This window comes from Prosopis cineraria, unplaced genomic scaffold, assembly GCF_029017545.1.
Source record: "Prosopis cineraria cultivar Desert tree isolate PC_DT_omini unplaced genomic scaffold, ASM2901754v1 PC11, whole genome shotgun sequence".
Classification (NCBI taxonomy): Eukaryota; Viridiplantae; Streptophyta; class Magnoliopsida; order Fabales; family Fabaceae; genus Prosopis; species Prosopis cineraria.
Genome location: NW_026555342.1, coordinates 491,042 through 505,442, shown reverse-complemented (window position 1 = coordinate 505,442; position 14,401 = coordinate 491,042).

Here is a 14,401-nt window from a genome sequence, read left to right as displayed (position 1 = left end):
TTCCAAATTCTTGATGTTTAATTACAGTAGATGAATAGACTCATTCTGTACACGCTATTATTAATAATAGGGAGAATGACAATTAGGTCCTAATAATTTTTATTGATTCAAACAAATGTAAAATAAAAAAAAATTAGTTCAAGAAAAAAACATTAAGTTTCAAATAAGATGTATTTGGAAAATTTGGGTGAAGAATCCTGTATTGGAGAATTGAGAATTTTGGCAAAGATTGTAAATGACGTGCAATTAAATTGATTAGAAAGGATTATTGAAGATTTTGACTTGGGATAGTTGATAGGAATTTGATTAGACTGACTAGATTCTAATCTTGGGAAGTTGGGAGCTTTTAGGGTCAATAATATGAATCTATTAATTGTTTGAGATTATTATTAATGAGTTTTATTATCATTTAATATGTTGATTAATTATTGACTTGCAACGTTTGGCACATGTTGAAAGTGAGTTGTTTTAGGGTCCAATTCATTGTTCTACATTTAACATTCAAAAAGTTTTTTTTTCACATTCAAAAAGCCCAATGTTGTTTGGGTATTACAATTTTACTTGAGCCAACTATTGGAAAGCATATCTAAATTGGACCTGAAAGTGGATCCTAAAACGTGTGATTTCTGAGACCACATTCAACTTTTTGAGTGATGTTGCATTATTTCTTTGTTCAAATGCTTTGGTCTCGCGAAAAAGGGCAAAAAAAAAAAAAAAATTGAAAATAAGCATTGATTAATAAATAACTTATGTCACATCTGTTATTAGATAATTAAGAAAAAAGTGACTTAGTCCAATTAATTATGTTAATTTTCAATATTAATGTACATCAAACTATTTATATAATTTTAATTCAATATATCTAACTTTATATTTTTTATTCTTATTTTTTAATATATGAAATTTTATGTTATTTTAAATTTTTATTACATATACTTTTCAAACATTTTAAATATGTATTTATTTGTATAACAAAAATTATAAATCATAACAGTAAATATTCTTTTTGGTAAATTTTACATTTAAAGGCACTTTTCATAATATACAATTCAAACAACTTTTAATTTACTAAACTATTTTTTAAAATATATTCAAATACAAATTTTATTATAATAACTAACTTCTATCAAAATTAAATTTTGTCAAATAAACTCTTAACAAATTAATTTTTGGCCAATAAAAAACTGAACACGTGCTTAATTTTGACAAGAGGTAAAAACTTTCTAGCTTTTGAGAAATAATTGTTGGTAATTACTGTAATTCTTTCAAGCATGCTAGTGGTATTCGAACAAATATGTTTTATTCTTTTTAGACATACTTGATTGTTTTGGAAATTTGGTTGCTTGATGTGATGCACTTGTGGGAGGCAAAGAAGGACTTTGTTAATGGTGGATTTATGGGGTTGTTAAATTGTTTTATTTGTTGCCACGTGGTACGTCATCCCTTGGTGCATAGTGGATGAATTTTGGGAGTACCTTTTCCTTTGACATTGTACAACACAAGGGGCACTTCTTTTCAAGGACAAGAGTTTAGATCTGTAGGCTATAGACTTTTGGTCGATTATGTCCCCAAACTAAAACTCCAGCCAGCATGATTAGTCGTAAAGGTGGAAGGGGGCATGAGGAAAGGTCATAGTCATGTATTCTCATTTATTACCTTTTTTACCATTTTCCATGTGAGGATTGGGGTAGATCATAGAGGAAGGCAAAAGAAAATTGAGCCTATTGGACTCGGCACATGTCTTGTTGTTTTGTTATTTGCCATGATCCAGTATAATAAATTTTAACCTTTGTACTGGGATTTAGCCAACTTGACAACTTCTATGACTATTTTGATTTGAATTCTTTTTTTGAAGGATCTAACTAATTTATTTTGTGAAGTGGGCCGAACTTATTTAGAATCAATGTAATATTTAAATATTTTGTTGTGTTATGATGAGCTTATTTATGGTAGTTGTTTGGGGTTCAAATGCCTTGAGTCAAATGGCTGGATTATCTTGGGACCCCAATGATAATATTTGACAAGTTTATTTTAGGAAAAAAAAATATAAGTTTTATATAGCAAATTTATTTACAAATAAGTTTTATAAAATTTAAAAATCATAGCTAGGCCTCTTGAAATTTGAGTGTAATTTAAAATTAGGATAATATTATCCTTACTTGTAACGCATGATCAATTTAATTATTAGATGTGTGAAATTATAATTGAAACAAGTTGAAGTGATAGTTATAAATTACTGATAAAATAATTATAAATAATTATTGTTAAACTTTGTTAGTAATGCATGATCAAATTTAATTATTAAATATGTGAATTTACAATTGCAAAATATTAAAATAATAGTTATAAATTATTAATGAGGTAGCTATAAACAATGGGTATTAAATTTTGTTAGTAATACATAATTGATGTAACTATTAAATATTTAAAGTTATAATTATAAAACGTTAAAATGATAGCTGTAAATTACTGATTAAGTAGTTGTACACAATTAGTATTAAAGTTATAGTTTAATTATTGGATATATAAAATTATAGTTATAAAAAGTTGAAGTGAATAGTTATAAATTACTGAAAAAATAGTTGTAAATTACTAAATTGATATAATATATTTTTAATAGAGGTATTATTATTTTTGTACCTAAATTTCAAATTATACTTATATCTCAAGAGACCTTGTTGTAATTTTTAAATTTTACAGGATTTATTTATAAATAAGTCTACTTCATGAGACTTATACATAATTTTCTTGTTATTTTATTTAATTATAGTATAAAAATGTTTGTAAACCAAGAGGGCAAAAGTGCAATAGAACCAAAATCAAATGATGCAATGAGAACCTTATATTAAACACAAGCCCAATGCTTGGCCAGTTGATTCTTTGATAATTAATTGCCAAGTTTCTCATCTCATCTTTCTTTTCTGTTGCCTTTTTTGTTGTTGCCACGTCACCTTTAAGATTGTTTTTTCAATATTCAACATACAATTTGAATGAAAGAACACTATTGTCGTTGTTTCATTGCAATTAACAAAAGATAATATGTATTTCATAGGCTGCTACATTTTAAAATATTTGCTTAGATAAATTAGTGGTTAATTAAGAAAAACCTTTGTTTCATAAGGAATCACATTGTAGTCAAAAACTTCAAATAGAATGTGTGTGTGTCATGAGTCTCACAAATGGTGTGGAGTTTATAAGTGTGAGGAGTTCTCCTACTCAATAGGCTAGTTTTTTAAAATAAATTCTCCCTTTAAACTTGTACTTATTATATTGATGCTTCTATTGAGAGGCCATTGTCATGAAAAGGATTATCCAAGAAGGGTTCTGACTAACAAAAGGCTAAGTGAATTACTATGGAGTAGAGCCACTGCGAACATTGACTTTCAACAAGGTGACATTGTTATGAGTCTCACATTGGGGAGTCTCATAAGTGTTGTGAGGTTTATAAGTGTGAGGGATTGTCTCACTCAATAGGTTAGTTTTTTTAGGATGAATTCTTTCTTTTAGCTTGTGTTGGTTACAATATATTTGCAAAGAAGGTGAAATATATTCAGATCAACATAACTGTACAAAATCAGGTCAAATAAAACACATTGATCTCATACAAGTAAAGCCCATTACTTTGAAATAGCTCTTAAGCGAAAATGAAACTTCCATCATAAGATGCGTTGTTGCTTGAAAAATTAGTGAGCATAATTTAGTGGTGTGTAATAAGTGGATAATTTACCTCTATTTTATATGAATTTTTGTCCTTAAATTAACTAAACAATTCACAAAATAGAGTTAAATAAGGATAAAATATCTCACTTGTCTATTTTGTGTTAATTGTAAAGAAAAGAGGTAAAAATGACAAAAATTGGGCTAAAAACAAGAAAGGCCCAAAAACCAAGCCCAATAGCATCCCATTTGCAGACACAACCAACAAAGGAGGCCACAGGCCACGGGTACAAATAGACGAGAAGGCCTGTTATGTCTGTCAATGTCCGTCGCTGGACCTAGTATCAAGAAAAGGATAAGTGTTTGAGGAAGTAAGCCTTGCAAGGAGCTGATCTTTCTGTTTGTAGTAGGTTGTGGACGAAAAACTATGGAGATAAATGTTTATATTTTACTCTTCTATTAATGTTTTTAAGTTATCGGCAATCATTGAGATGATTTGTTCATTTAGATGATGCTCCAAAAGGCTAGTTTGAGTATAAAATTTGGATAAAATAGTATAAGATCTTAAAGTTTGTATGATGAATGGTTGTCTTTGTTAGTAAGATAAAGATATATTCCTTTGATTTTATTTATAGGGTAGAGAGAGTAGAAAAATTAAGTTTTATTTATAAGACACTTGCCAATTCTCAATGTTCCTCTTTATATTTTTTTCTTTATTAAATGTTTTGAATAAAAATATCAGTAATAAAATTTAAGAATATTTATTAAGGTAAAGGTGGAAACTTATTAAATTTTAAAATAAAAATAATAAAGTTTAAAGTTTTTCTTGATTTTGAAAAAATATGTTGGAAGTGATTTATAAATAGGATCAGGAAGAGTATTTATTCACCTTGCATAACTACATTAGAGTTGGAGCTTAAAATTAGGTTTTATCAATTATATAACAAGATATTGACCAATTAATTAAATTGAACAATTGTTCAACTCTAGTTTAGCATACTTGTTTTCATAAAAAAAAAAATTTTATGAGAGGAGGTAATTTAAATACTATGAAATACAATAAAGATAAATAATCTTAAGTTTAAGTTTGTACTTAAAGTCTAAAAACCATTTGCCTTTCTTTATTTTCTAGTTTTAACATAAGTTTCAAAATCAAACTTGTTCATTTAATTATATTTCGCTCAACTTAATTGAATTTGTATAGCCTTTTGCTTGATAACTTTTTTTAAACAAATTTTTGTGAGGACGATACTCTACTTATCCTGTATTACTTGTTATGACTTATGCACTTGCGGAGCACAACAATACCTGCTTCGAGACACTGATTGAAGGGGAATTATTAAAAAGGGTGCTCTCGAAGCATTGGCAATGTAACTTACTACATCTACATGTAGAATCATGAGCAATGACGGTTGAATAATTTGGCAAATTAAAATGGACGTTGATTGCAGCATGGCTGTACATTATCTACTCGCTCAAGCGAATGCTTCGATCAATGCTAATAGCAGACTCCTTAATCAGATTCGTTCTCTCTTGGGTAAAGTCAGAGTGGCTCACATTTATCGTGAAGGAAATAAGTGCGCAGATTTCTTGACATCATTTGCATTGGCTATGGATACTGGTTTATACATTTCTTGACATCATACGCTTTTGCAGGAGGATGCCCTGGGTACTGGTCAGCTTAATGTTTCTTTTTACCATTTGTATCCAAAAAAAAAAAAAGAAAAAGAAATACGTTATTTATGTAAGTTAATTAACCATGTATGGCTAGAGGTGAGTCCGATTATACTACTCCGTTTTTGAACATAAGAGAAACTATATATCATGTATTTTTTATTTTTATTTATAAGCAAAAAGGAAAACATAACTTTTGATCCTGCATTTTGCTTGTGTTTTGCTATAAGTCCTTGTACTTTTATTTAGGTATTCTATGTCCCTGCATTTTTATTTTTTTGTATTTTAAGTCCCTTTAATGTCCCTACACTTTGTTCATTTAGGGATTTAGAACACCAAAAAATAAAAGTATAGGGACCTAAAGCATAAAAAAAAAAGTGTAGGAGCCTGAGCAAAACACAAATAAAGTGTAGGGATCAAAAGTTTGATTAATGTCGAAACATAGGGCAATGCCCTTACACAGGTATTATACTGTTGAACATGTAACGATGTGAAATGGAATGGTGCTTGTCGTAGTAATGCATAATAAAATTTGAGAATTTTAATTTCATCTGTAACGGCATTTATTGGATTACAAGAATGCTGAATGCAAGGGTAAACCTAAAATTTTTGTTAAGAGGGGCCGAGATGACAAAATATATATGATAATTAAAAAAAAGTGAAATATATATATACATACATATATATATATATATATATGTATCACTGACATAATATAAATAGTTCAACATATATATTTATATTTAATTTTATACATGTATAACTATATATATATATATAGTTTTGCTTATCGATTTTTTAAGGTATAAAAAGCATTATTTATTATGTCTATGATAAATTTTTAGCAATTTCCTTCTCAACATGAATTATCATTAACTTGGTGAAAATTTTACCATCCCTATGAGCATTAAATGATATAAATACATCATTGAAATTTAAAATTCTGCTCAATGTAATAAGCTATGATACTTGCTTATTGAATTTACAATTAATTTTTTCAATTGATAATTGTAGTAAACAAATATATCAATACATTAATAATGCTCAATTGTCATAAAATCTTTATGTCAATAAGATCAAGTTATATTAGAGTAAAAACCATTCATATCATAAATTTTAATAGCTTAATTATTTTTAAAAAAGTAATTTTTTTAGAAGAACATCTTCACCAAACGTGATAGATAGATAGATGTCAAGCACATAAATATTTTATGATAGATATTGATAACCTATTAAAATTAATGCTAATTCAGTGCATTTTCCTACACTTTATGTGCTAAATTAGATCAATTATGAATATTTTGGGTTAAATATAAGAAAATTAGCATCATTTCAAATTGACATAAAAAATAGAGTTTATTGAGAATTTTGCAAAGACGCTGACTTTGATTTTAAACTTTAAAAGATCTCATAACCTTATTTATTGTTTTAGGTGATTTTTGTTAGATATTTTTAAAGAAATAAAGCCAAACAATGATTGAAGATGCATGTGGAAGCAGAATAGCAGAAAAATGGAAGTCAAAACAAAAGATTAGAGACTTTGTGTCATGTGCCGTGGCACATGCACAGTGCGCCGTGGCATGTGACATAGAGACCGGAGTCCTGAAGATGCATGTGCGCCGTGGCGCACTGTCAACATGCCACGGTGCAAATCCACATTTTGCCACATGAGTCGCGGTGCAATGGCAACACGCCGCAACGCATGGCTTTAATTTTGCTGTGCATTTTGAGCTTCAAAATGAAAAAATTAAGGTAGAAAAAGTATAAACGTGCCTGCAGAAAGGGGAGCACGATTTGGAGAGATTCTTGGAGGTTTGCTCTGCTAGGGTTTGGGGTTTTTGAAGGAGATTTGGCCAAGAATTGACGATTTGAAGAGATTCAAGTGGATTTCTTTTGGTTTTTTCTTCTTCTCTTCCCTTTTCTCTCTTTGTTTCTGATATGGATGCTATATATTGTAATATTTATGGCTCTTTTCTGAACATGAGTAGCTAGTTTCCTTGTTCTAGGATTATTTAAACCCTTTGTATGGATTAATACTTGAATATTCCTCTCTTTTGGTAGTTAATGATATATATGTGTTTATTTTATCCTATACTTAATGCTTTTAAGTGCTTGATCACCATTTATATTACTTTGTTCACTTGAGTTGTGCTTGAGAGAGCTAATTTAGGTGTAGAACTCGGATTAAATAGTTTTGGACTTGAAATTTTACATAGATAAATGGATGGTTATGTTGGTAAAATAGAGATATTTTATTAACCCTTTATAGTCTCATTAAGATTGGTGTTTAAAATTTGTTCGCACTAATTATTTTTAAGGGATTGTAAAATTTTAGTATTTTCAAATATACTTGATTTTGACTTGAGAAAGCTTCTTCAAGTGAATTAGAATTTTAAGACTAACACTTATTTTCATTAAAAATATATTAGAGAGGAATTAATTTAAGTGCTATGAAATACAAAGGGGAGAGATAATCCTAGTTCCTCATCTCCAAAAGTCAAAGTTTTGACAAGTTTTAATTGCTTTAAAATTATTTTAATGAGATTTACTTTCACATAAAAAGAAATACTTTCAAGTTGGCTCAACCTATCTCAAAGCTTAATAGTGAACTTCAACCCTCATTTGCCTAAAATTCTTGTGGGAACGATAACTCTAGAATATTCTACACTTGTGACGACCCGTATGCTTGTGGTAACGCTAGACGGCGAACAGATATCATAAAAATTTTATGATAGATATCAAGCATATAGCATTTAATATATCTTGATATTTTTGTTGCAATGCTTAACAAAGTTTGTTAATAATAATTTTCACAATTTCTTTCATTAAATATAAAATGAAAGCAAAATAAAATGATATCAATACTTTAAGAGTATGTATAACATTATCTTATTGAAAATGAGTAAATTCTATGATAACCATATCTTCAAGCTATTGGAATAGTTTCTCTATACATATGTAAAAGATTATATATAGAATTAAAATAAAAATTTCATCTAGTGTTTCATAATTTCTATAACGTGTCAATTTAGGGGAGCCGGAAATATATAACCTCTAAATTTTACTAAGAAAAAATTAAAAAGTTGGGAGAGCTGTGGCCCTGTCGGTCCCCTGTCTCCACCCCTAGTTGACTGCATTCCATTATTATAAAATCCATGACTTATTCAAACGAGTTGACAAGTTTATATTTTATTTAATAATTGAATTGACTATTGACACAGTTAATTTCATTAGTGTTGATTTGGTCAAACTCGTGTTGACTTCTCAACAATAGGGTGTCAAGCAATTTTAGTGTAATGCATTATGCATCTGCAACAATTAATTCTTATTTTGTTTATATACCCTGATAAAAGGACTGAATGATATCGATTAATATCTTTTAACAAAATATGTTTTTCTTTGAACTAGCAATAACTTGGATTAATATTTCCTTGAGGACAAGTTGGTTAAGTTTCATTGCTTTTTTCCTGAACTAACAATAACTCGGATATCCTAACAAGAAAAGTAATTAACAATATGTTTTTCAAATTAAATTATTACCAATATATAAATATTTTAAAAAAATATCATAAAAGTAAATTTTGTGTACATTTATTATTTAATATTTTTATGTCAGGGTCAAGTTTGCTAGTGTGGTGCTTTGGAGTATCCTGGAAGAAACTTAATGAAAACTGTATGAATACAAAATAAAAACTTAATTTTCAGAAGAAGACACACTTCTCATGATGAAACAGTGTAACCCAGATAACAATATGGACACAAATAAATGTCGTTGCTCAATAAATTAAAATGTGTTTGCCACGAGAGGAGTAATAAAATTGCGTGTCTAGACCAGACGTGATTAGCCTTTGAAGTTTGATGTGTATTAGCCTCTATCATCATATTTTCCGGATAATTCTTCTTCCTCACGCCATCATCTTTGTTGATGATACTATTATTAATTTTATTAGAAATTGTATTTTGGGCCTTAGGTTATATCTATGATTGGTTGTGATATTCTAAATAAGATCAAAATACTAATACAAGTATGATGTTGATAAAAAAAATCAATTGCAAAGAAGTATAACAAGAAAGTACTTGTTGGGTAAAAAAAGATAACAAGAAAATACTGCATTATTTATCTGGTTTGCTTTTTTGGGTCACGAAAGTGAGCTTTGAGATAACTTGTTAATAAGTAAGTGACTGCGCGAAAATGAGAGACCCAATGAGAAAGTTTATGAGTCAATTTATTATATATTATTATTTATTAAATTTATTTCTACCCAATGTGAGATTTTTCATATCAGCACAAGTCCACTGGATATCCTAACAATAAGATATTAGGATCAGTTTTTTAAATTAATCATTTTTTTAAAAATTGAAATAGATTTTTTTGCCCTTAATCTTAATTGCTAAAGTTTATTTAAAAAGAAGAAAACAATTGTTGGTCTTTGTATTTTTAGTATATTTTGGTATTAGTTTTTATGCTTTTTTCCCTATTGCTCTAAGTCTCTTAAGTTTCATTTATCTACAACATTAGTTTTTGTAGTTATTGACGAAGTTAAATCTATTAATATGTACATAATTCTGTTAATTTTTATTTCTACGTTAGTAAAATTATAATGAGTTGGACATTGTATATTGACCTTTCTACATATCCATCTTAATTGTTATATCTTCTTCTTTCTAAAGCTTCATTCATCATTGTGCATTAACTAAAGATTCTGATGTAATGTCTTGCTTTTCCCCCCCTTTTACTCATTTTTTATACAACTTAACAAAATTTTAACAAGTCAATATAAAAAAAAAACAATTTATGTACAGCTAGCCACTAGTAAATCCTTATAGTTATAAATAAAAAAATAAATCAATTTTTTATAAGATTGAGAACAAATAATTTTTTTAAAAGATTAAAGGGAAAATTTGCTCCAAATGTTTTCAGCTAAGTGCAGTTGGTATCTTTCTGGAGGTTTAAAAAAATGGCGCAATGTCATTCTATAGTAATGTTTGACTAACATTGATCGTTATTTTGAGTATGAAGTTTGTTTAAAGAAGTAATTGGTATCTTAAACTTTTAATTGATCCAATATTTTTGGGTTATCAAATTTCAAATCAAAAGAAGGATCCAACAAAACTTGTTATAATTCAAAATTAGAAGAATTATATTAAATACCTCTAAGTCAAAATTCAGGCTAGTTTATGTTGCCTATAGCCAGGCATGAACAAATTTGTTTTTAAGCCTGTGCAAACCGAGAACTACTCTTGGGCAAAATAAGAGAAAGTCTATGAAGAGTTCTTTGAGTAGAGTTGATTTTGTGTCGAAACAACTGTAGCTAAGACCTTATGTCAAAATCCATAAACATGAACCATTTTTAACAATAATAATAGGTTGTTAGATTTTTCTTCTGATTTGAACAGTGATAACCAAAATCATTTGCTAATAAAAAATTTACAATACTAATTGCTTCTTCAGAAAAACTTTCACGGCAAAGTTGCTCTTAAATCCCAATTAGAATTTTTAACTAATGGTAAATGTTAGTCAAACATTACTACATGGCACAATTGCACCATTTTTGAAACTTTCAAGATAATATTGTGCCAACCAAAAATATATCAATTGTATCAGGTGAAAAACTTGGAAGACAAATTTTTCCTTTAACTTTTTTTTTAAATATAGATAATACATGCTAAAAGCATTCTACCAATGAATAGAAGGAAATATAACGATACTCACCGTTTAATTTCGAGGTAAATAATGATATGCTCGACTTTTATGTCGAAATGAAAGTGACAATTAATTTGACATAATTGACATAAATAAATATCAATCAAATGTTTAGTAAAGTCTGTTAGGCTTGACTTGGGAGCTTACAGCTGCGGCCCGTGAGAGTGGCTTTGTCTCGGCATCAAGAAAGTTTGTCAATATCACATTGCCCCAAATTTCAAAATAATTTTCATCTTCGATATTTTTTGATTTTTTTTTCAAGAATATTCGCCTTCTTTTTTTTGAAATATAAAATGATCTCATTTAAAAATTTTGGGATGATGAAGCTTTTAGTGTTTAAATTTGTTTTAGTTATCAATTTGATCTTTTAAATTTAAATTTTATTAATTTAGTCTCTTAAATTTTTCTCAATTATCAATTTAATTTTTATTGTTTAACTTTATTCATGTCAGTAAATATTAAATATACTGACATGGATTAGGGAATATTGATGGTAGCCTTGAAAATTAATAAAAAAATGTCATTATATTTAGGTAGAAGAAAACATACTCAGAAATTCTTAAAAACAAAACAACAAAACACTAATAAGAGATTAAATTGATAAAAATTAAATTGATTTGAGTTTGAGGGCTAATTTGTTCTCATTTAGTTCCATTTACATATGGCAAGTCATCAATATACTTTATATATTATATTAATTTAACAGTTAATTTGTGTTTTAAAACTAAAATGACTAATATGATAATTTTAAAAAACTTAAGGGACCACATGATAATTAAGGAAAATTTAAGGGACTGAAATTTCATTTTCCCATTTTCACAGAGAATTGTCAGTCAATCCGACAATAAAATTAATTAACAATAATTTTTTAAAATTAAATTATTACCAATATATAAATATTTTGAAAAAAATATCATAAAAGTAAATTCTCTTTCATTTAGGTACACATAACTCATGGTGTGAACATGTATAATCCGCGTAGAAGGGGAAAAAAGAAAAAGGACATTTAACGTGGACAAGAAAAATTATAAAGTTTGTTTCCTGAAAGAACATGCAAGAAAGAACATTTAATGCTGTCTTCTCTCTTCCTTGCAGGATTGGATCCTTTGGAACACACAAAATGACTTGGAGGATCAAACACGAGAAGAACTTGATGGCAAAGACGTGCTTTTCACTCTTGTGTTAGAATATTTGAAAGGAAAGATGTGAAGCAATCTATTCGGAAGAAGACTCTCAATATCAGAGACATAGCCTCTCTTTGTATTCATGACATAATTAATGACATCAACCTTCAATCCAGACTTGGTTACATGTCTTGAGATTATAATAGATCCCAAGCAAAATGGTTTTTACTAAGCCTTGGATAGGTTAGATTTGATATTGATGGATCAATTGACGTCCATGATGCTACCATTTGTGGAGGCTTACTCATAATAACCAAGGAAATTAGATTATAGGTTTCTCTAAATATCTTGATTATTATCTTAGCACTATTGCTGAACTTTTGACCATTATATTCTTGAAGGCCTTATCCTTTGTTAGAATAGCAAATTCACCAAGGTCAATATCTACTTAGATTTCCTTGAAGCTCTCTTGCTTATTTAACACGATTATACCTAGGACTATCCTCTCTCTGATACTATCAAAGATTATAAATCTTACCATGAGAAACTGCATAATAACTTTCAATTGTATTTTTTGAGAATCAAATAAATATAATAATTGGCTTGCTCATCAGGTTTCGAGCACAAATTTTCACTCTACAATTTTTGTTAACCCACTTGTAAGATGTGGGAGTCTTTTTAAGCTATGATATGACTTAATTATTGTACTTTGCACCGTTTATCGTGGCCTTTTTATTAAAAAAAATTGCCAGTCCTTTTTTTTTTTGGGAATAACATGACCAAGGTTAAAATCATAGAAGAGGAAATACAAAATTAGTTAAGGTCGAAAAGCAAAAATTCCCTGCTCTCTAAAAGAGAATAATTTAAGATAGCAGTATCCCGACTATTAAGGACTGTTTGGTAAGCAAGTCCGTCTGCATAATTGTTTGCTTTTTCTAAAGGTGTTGGTCAATCAAGAGTGACAGTCCAATCCTTCATGATAATTAAGGTCTCTAAAGATGTTTGCTTTTCCATAACATTATATTCTTTCCGGCACACATGGATACATTATAGACACTGAAGATAGGAAAATGTGATATGGTACATCATATATAGCAAAATTTTCATAATCTGGCATTAAGTTCATATATATAATTAGATATATTTGGTGCGTGCGGCGTATAATTAAAGTTATTCTTTTGTAAGGACATTCCACTTTGTAGCAGTGGAGGATCATTCCTCCATTCCACTGAAGTGTAATATGTGTTGCCAAATTCTTTAATAAGATATTCTTTATGAAAAAAAAAAATAATGATTAAATAAAATAAAAAGAATCTTTTGAAACAAATTCATGGAAATGATATTTTTCTCCTCACTTTTACCACTCATCACATTTCATCCTCATTTGGTATATGTACATTATGGAAGATATCCAAAATACATGTAGTTAAATTTGAATTTCTCAAAATTTAACTATACCTATATTGATGCAGAAAATATATCATACTTTCTTTTACAAGATTTTACATGTTGATTAACAAATAAAACAACCCAAAAGGTTGAAGTAATAGTAACTACAATGTTGGTTTAACAGCCATTATGTTCAACTATTTGTGCCACTAACGTTTTGTGGAAATTTTGTCCTTTATTTTTTTTTTTTTCAACGAGGCCACTATATCTGCTATATTAAGACGTTGCCACAGGTAAATCATTGCAACAATTCAAGGAAACTCAAAAATTGATGATATATGTGGTAATATCTATCAATATTTTGATTGTCCCCATGGAGCAAATTAGCATCTAGAATATTGGTGATTGAATGTGGTGATGAGTTGCTAACCCAATCTTTCAAACTTAGAGCTTGTTGAGAAAACATATCATCAGTTGGCTTCTTCCTTGTAAACATTTCCATGAACAAAATAGCATAACTATAAACATCTCCCCTTTCAAGGAAACTACTCTTGATCCATACTCTACTAGGTCAAGTTGAATGGTTATTAGTATGTAGCACATTATGTAAATATATTAAATATATTGCTAAATGTTTCTTTTTATCATTACTCTTCATATGTGATAATGGCAGATATTTGTTAGTAGTCAAATCATATAAATGTTTACAAGGAAACAAACAAAATTAAATTAAATAAAACCAAGATATCAATATTAAATCATTAGCTGGAGCCATATAGCCGATTGTAGCAAAAGTTTTGATATAAATTTTCAACTGTCTTTGACCAAAAAGCTTGGTAATAACAAAAATCAC